This window comes from Trichechus manatus, unplaced genomic scaffold, assembly GCF_000243295.1.
Source record: "Trichechus manatus latirostris isolate Lorelei unplaced genomic scaffold, TriManLat1.0 scaffold00069, whole genome shotgun sequence".
Lineage (NCBI taxonomy): Eukaryota > Metazoa > Chordata > Mammalia > Sirenia > Trichechidae > Trichechus > Trichechus manatus.
Genome location: NW_004444005.1, coordinates 1,277,556 through 1,283,586, shown reverse-complemented (window position 1 = coordinate 1,283,586; position 6,031 = coordinate 1,277,556).

The following is a 6,031-nucleotide window of genomic DNA, read 5'->3' as shown; positions in this document are numbered from 1 at the left end:
AATAGCAGCATGACTGGAAGAATGTATTCAGTGTCACTGAATTGTACATGTAGAAACTTTTGAAATGGTGTAACTTTGTCTATGTATATTTTCACGAAAAAAAAAGGTCCTCCGAGGTCGAGAAGGGAGAGTGTTGACATGGGGTTGTTAACCAATGTCATAAAACAATATGTGTACTGACTGTTTAATGAGAAACTATTCTGTAAACCTTCACCTAAAGTACAATTTAAAAAAATTAAAAAAAAAAAAAAATTTGCCTTAGAGGCTCCTGCAGGCCAGGGGTGAAAGAGTAGGTGGACACGTGTATTTTCCCAGGCCGAGCATGGAAATCACCTCCTTCTGTGGCAGGACAGGCTGGGAGCCTAGATGGCACCACCTTTCTGGAAGCTGGGAACTTTTTTAACAAATAATTTATTTTATTTTATTTTCGTTGTTGAGAATATACACAGCAAAACATACACCACTCCAACAGTTTCTACATGTATGGTTCAGTGACATTGATTACGTTCTTCGAGTTGTGCAACCATTCTTACCCTCCTTATCTAAGTTGTTCCTCCCCCATTAACATTAACTCACTGCCCCCTGAGGTTCCTATCTAATCTTTCCAGTTGCTGTTGTCAATTTGATCCATATAGATAGATCTTAAAAGAACATAATGCTCAAGGCAGACATTCTTTACTAGTTAAGCTAAATTATTGTTCGGTTTTAAGAAGACTTCAGAGTATACTTCAGGTTTAATGTTTAAAGATTATCTCAGGGCAATAGTCAGGGGTTCATAAAACTGGGAAAGTTTTAGTGGAGTATTTGTAGGTAAAGTCCATGGGTTGAAGGGAAGACTCTTGGGGCCAGCAGATGACTCAGACCTCTGGTTCCTGAGTGCCCAGCTGCCTCCTGGTCTCCCCCTGCCCATTTAGTCTGGAGCTCCAACCTGCATCCCTGTTTTTAACAGTTCAGTCAATCACTAAGCATGTTGGAAGTCTTTACTCTGTGCGTAATTTCTGCTGGGTGTGTTTATGTGGGGTGGATACCACAGCAGTAAGACACAACAGTAAGCCTCAGAAAGCTTGCTGGCTCTGTCCAGGATTCAAGACCACTGCACTTGAAACAATTATTAAAAATTTATCAGCAGAAACTCAAGGACACCAAATAGGGTTATGTACCATGGGCAGCCATCCGAAGCCCCTCTCTGCCTACTGCACTGGTTGAAACCTCACAACAGTTCGCCATCTCTCCTTACCCACTCCTCCCTTCTTCCCCTGGTGTTACTGGTGACCTGTATCTTACTGAGCCCACCAGATCCCTTTGGGGGTGATTCATTAAGCTGGAGCCTGATGCATGATTTCTGCTCACCCGGTGCGGCCTTCCAGCAGTCTCCTGAGACAGGAAAGAGAAGGAGTGAGGGACCAGTCAATTGGGCCGAGACTCGTTTGCCCAGAGGTAACAGTGCAACAGGGGGCTCTTCAAAGGCAGCCAGTTTGAGGATCTGCCTGGGATGAGGTCCTAGTTTTGGGGGTTCTGTACAGAACAAATGAGAAAATATTGAGTGCTTGCCTTGTGACAGGGTCTGTTGAAGAGGCAGACCCAATACATTTCTTGTATTATGCCATTAAATTCATACAACAATCCTATAAGGTGGGAACTTTTATTATTCCATTTTAAAGTTGAGGAAATGAAGGCCCAGAGAGGTTAAGTAACTGTCCTAGTCAAACAGCTAGTAAGTGGTAGAGCCAAGATTTGAACCCAGGCAGTCTGACTGCAGCATCCCTGGTTGAAACCACTGTGCATTTTGCCAAATTGGCAGGGGGAGTCATCCTAAAATTTTAGGGATTTCTCTTCTCTGGGCCACAACATATTAAGAACTGAGTTAGAGGCCATTTTGAGCAAGGACCAGCGTGAGAAGAGGAGAGATCCGAGAAGAGAGGAATTCCAGAAGAGACACTGCCACTTCAGCTATTTTCCTTAATGTTCCGCAGGCAGGGAGTTCTAGCTTTTGATTTGCCAGGTGTCTCTCTGTTTTTCTAATTAACACCAGAGTCAACCTTTAGTCAAAGCCCTGCTTATAGCTGGAATCCATAACCATGTGGCTCAGGCACCAGGCCTTTGTGAGAGCCAGAGAGGACAGAGCTAGTATAAACTTGGGGTGGAGTTTCCTGTGATGATGCTCCATTCGCCTCATCTATAAAAAGCTCCAGTATGATCTACCCCATTTATGGTGGAGGCCAGGGTGGCAGAGTATGCAGGAGGAGGAAGAATCAGGCTGAAACAGCTCTTTGCCTCCCTGGATTCTCTTCCAAAACGCTGTCAGCACTGCCAGTTGGAAAATATTTTTCTCCCTCCCTTTGTCTTCTTTCTTATTAAAAAAAAAAAAAAAAAAAAAAAAAGCCATCTGGTGTCAAATTCACTCCTGGCACATCATAAAGGGTAGCACTAAAAATGTCCCTGAAAACTAAAAGCAAAACCACAGCAGTACACATGGAGATTTAATCGCAGAATCCTAGAATTGCAGAGTTGGTAGGGGCCTCAGAGATCAAACCTTCGTTGTACACAGGAGGAAACTGAGGCCGAAGGGATGAAATCATTCTTTCAAAAATGCCCAGGAGAAAAGCCCTGGTGATCTGTTCCCATAAAGATTACAGTCTAGAAAACGCTATGGGGGCAGCTCTACTCCACAGCACCTGATAACAAACATGTTCGAAGGAGTCCCTGTGTGGTGCAAACTGTGTAACTGAAGAGTTGAGGGTTTGAACGTACCCAGAGGCATGTGGGAAGAAAGGCCTGGTGATATTACTTCTGAAAGGCCACGCCTTGAAAACTCTGTGAAATACAGTTCTACTCTGACACACATGGGCCGCCATGGCTCGTAATCCACTCCACTGACAACTGTGTTTTTTTGTTTTTATTTTTGGTTGGCCTCACATTGGGTCGCTATGAGTCGGATTCCACTCCACTGCAAGTTCTTTTATTTTTTTTAAATATGTTGGAGGCACTGTTCTAGCACGGGTTATTAATCATGAACAAAACAGAAATCCCTGCCCGCTTGGCGTTTCCAGTGGGAGGTTCGTGTCTCTGTCCCAGTCCGACCTCCGCAGGCGGGAAGCCTTGGCTTGGCCATCCCAGCCTCAAGGTGCACAGGCGGGCTGCGCGGTGGGCCCCCTACGCTGTGGGCCGGGCCTGGGGCCTTCGGCCGTCCCGCTTCCCCCGCCCGGAGCTCCTGTTTACATTAGGGTGAAGTTTGCAGCGCCCACCCCAGCGTGGCCCCGGCCGGCCGCAGTAATCTCCCGCCGCTTCCTCCCGCCGCCACTTTGGCTCCGCATTCCTCAGGGTTGAGCAACAACTTTCCCTCTGAAGGCGGCTGGGCTGCGGCCAGGCGAGGCCGCTAGTGCTGGGCCTCGGGGGAAAGGGGCGCGGCCCGGGTCGCCTGCGCTGGGCCCCTCGGAGGGCGCGGCCCAGGTTTCTAGTGCCACCAGCAGCATCCCAGGCCCGGGTCAGGGTCCAGAGCGCAGCACAGCCGCCTGTGGCTTCCCTGGGAGCCGAGGCTGGAGCTGGGAGGGGTACACTCGAGTGCTTCCTGCAGACTGTGGCAGGATTGCGTAAATGCAAAGTGAGTGCGTGGACCCGATCCTGGCCCTGATCATCAACTGGTCCAAGCTAACCGCCCAGTCCAGAGCCCAGCACAGGGTGAGCGCACAGTTTTATTTATTCCAATCCTGAGGATTCTTTGTCAACGAAAATCAGGTTTTAATAACTGCAGAAGAGGGGCCCTAACCAAGTTCTTGGTCTGAATCTAAATATTTACAACAATCATGTTAATAAAAGCACTTTAATCCTTAAACACCCACTCACGCCTACTGAGCTTCAGCATCTATCTCTCTGGGGGAAAGATGGTTTCTTAATACTCTGCTCATTTTACAAACAGAAAGCTTAGGTGCACAAAGTTCCAAGACTAGTCAGAAACCAGCAAGGAGTTAGTACAACTCAGGCCACACAGCAGCCACCTCAGCCTCCTGACTCCTTCCAGTTAAGCAAAGTCCTTCATTGATCCTGATGTGACCAGAACAGGAACTAGTCCCACTTTTCAGTTTTGGGAGCTGTGCACCGGATCCTGTAGGGTGGAGTTGTGTCTCGGTTATCTAGTGATAGTATAACAGAAATACCACAAGTGGATGGCTTTAACAAACAGAAATTTATTTTATCACAGTTTAGGAGGCTAGAAATCCGAATTCAGAGGGCTGGATTTAAGAGAAGGCTTTCTGTCTCTGATGGTTCTGGAGGAAGGTCCTTGTCTTTTCAGCTTCTGCTTCCCGGTTCCTTGGGGATCTCCACATGTCTTGGCATCTATTTTACCCCATCTCTGCTTCCCTAGCTTGCTTGTTTAATCTTTTTTATAACTCAAAAGAGATTGATTTAAAATACAGTCTACACCAATCCTGTCACATTAACATAACAAAGACAACCCATTCCCAAATGGGATTATAACCACAGGCATAAAAAAACCTGTTGCTGTGGAGTCGATTCAGACTCACAGCGACCCTACAGGACAGAGTAGAACTGCCCCATAAGGTTTCTAAGGAGCAGCTGGTGGATTTGAACTGCTGACCTTTGGTTAGCAGCGAAGTTCTTAACCACTACAGTACCAGGGCTCCACCACAGGCATAGAAGTTAGAATTTACAACACATATTTTTAGGGGACACAATTCAATCAATAACACATGGGGTTAGATAGCAGACTAAGATCTAAATCAGGTGCCCTCAAGTGATTCTGACTCATTGCAACCCCATGTGACTCCATAACATTCCACCCTTTGGCCCCCTACAAATTCATGTCCTTGCCACATGCAAAACACATTCACCCCATCACATCATCCCAAAAGTCTTAAATCAACTCCAAGTCCAAAATCCCATCTTCTGAATCATCTAAGTCAAATATGAGTGAGACTTCAGGGGCAAAATTTCTCTTCCTGTGGCAAAATTTCTCTTCATCTGTGAACCTGTGAAATCTAGACTACAAATTATCTGTTTCCAAAGTACAGTGGTGGAATAGGCACAGGGTAGACATTTCCATTACAAATGGGAGAAATTATGGGGAAAGAAGGGATAATGGGCACCAAGCAAGTCCAAAACCCAGCAGAACAATTTACATTAGCTCTCAAGGCTTGGAAATAATCCTCTGTTCTCTGAGACCATCTGGGAAATGGTCCCACCCTCCAGACTCTGGATGTTGGCCACACCCTCTGAATTCTGGGTGGAGGCCCCTCGGCCCTGGGCTTTAGCTCAGGTCCACTGGGATGGCAACTCTGTTTTGGGTGGCCCCATTCTCCTAGTCCAGCTGAGTGGGGACCCCACCCCCTTAGTCCTGGCAGGCCCTGTTTTTCTGCATATTGGTCATTTCAGCCCCAGCCCCTCAGCTTTGGGTGACAGCCCCATCCCTCTGGCACACCTTGATGGCAGCCCCACACTCCAGAACCGGGTTTTCAGAGATCTGGCTCCTTGAAACCCAGGAGGCTGTGGCCACACCCCTTGAGATTCAGGAGACTGTGGCCCCACCCTTTGAAACTGAGAGGCCCTGCTTCCCATACTCCTTCCAACTGTTCTGCTGATATCCGAGCTGGTCCAGGGATGGTCCTTTTATTTTCTTAGAGGACAACAAAACAGGCTTATTTGGCCCGTTTCCTGCTGTGGAATTCCAAGAGGCAGACAGCGTTCTTTACTTTCATTCTTAATCTCCTTCGGTCTAAACGGATGGATTTTCTGCTATGGTGTCGGTTAGATCCATCATCAGTCACAGGCTTAATCTCTTTAACAAAAGACTGTGTAGCCACATCATTGGTGAACATTCTAGGACATGTGTGCTTAGTTTGTACAGCAGAAGTTTCCAAATGTTTAAGTTCTGTTTCCCTTTTGTACAGTTCATTTTTAAGTCCATCTCTTTTCTCTCACATTTTACTATAAGCAGCAAGGAGAAACCATGCGGCCCCTTTAAAATCTTGCTTAGAAAACTCCTTAGCCAGATATCCAAGTTCATCACTTACAA